Here is a 996-nt window from a genome sequence, read left to right as displayed (position 1 = left end):
TTATTGTATTCTGAGAAGACTGACTCCTAGATCTGTGTAAAACATTCCATCCCAAAGCAGCAGAATACACATTGGTTCCAGGTGCACACGCAACATTCTTCAGGATGGATCACATGCCAGGCCACAAAGCAAGTCTGAATAAATTTAAAGAGGTTGGAAAAAAATAAGAGACTTAATCCTTAGGTATGTGAGGTAGTCTATGGGAGCCTTTTTAGGCGTGTGTGTTTCACTGATGGATTTCACTGAGACTTCAAAAATATAGTGGTATTATGTTAATTTTTCCCATTACCGTTTTGTGTTTTAATACTGGATACATGGTCCCTCCTCTGGAAATTTTTAGCCCCCTTTCCTATAAAGACTCATAGTTGGCTGGAATTGGGGTTTGTAATAAGTACAAGATATGTATACTACTCTTTTCTCAGTCTTGCTATAGGGGGAGTTCCGTGAGCTAATCTTTCTCAAGCTTCTGTTAAATACTCTCTGGTTTCTAGAGCTAAACACTAATGAAGAACCTAACAGATGCTTTCAAGTATTGTAGTATTTTCATATGTGAAAGACTTTAGGAGAATACGTGGAAATAAGAGGAGTAGGCTTAGAACAGTCAAACAACCACTGGCAGAGATGTTTAGGTCTGTAAAGAAAAGGGCTGGCATTTGGAGTTTTACAAACTGCCTCTGGGAGGCAGTAAGGTGCAGAGATTAAGAGATGGCTTCCCATGGACTTCAAATCAATGACAGCCATTGCTATCCTTGTGATGTGTGCCTTGGTTTATCCAGTGAAATAGGTATAATAGTAATGCCTCCCCCAGAGGGCTTTTGTAGGGATTAAATGAGATGCTTCCTGCCAGGCACTGTCAATTGTGTCTGGTACAGAGTAAATGTTCCATTAAAGTTAGCTTTGTTACTAGGAATGGCTGTCTGCTTTTGTAGCCTCCCCATCACTAGAGGAAATTAAGCAGAGGCACGATAATAAATTGGCAGGAGTTTTATAGATGAG

This window comes from Ovis aries, chromosome 12, assembly GCF_016772045.2.
Source record: "Ovis aries strain OAR_USU_Benz2616 breed Rambouillet chromosome 12, ARS-UI_Ramb_v3.0, whole genome shotgun sequence".
Lineage (NCBI taxonomy): Eukaryota > Metazoa > Chordata > Mammalia > Artiodactyla > Bovidae > Ovis > Ovis aries.
Note: the sequence above shows the minus strand (reverse complement) of the source record.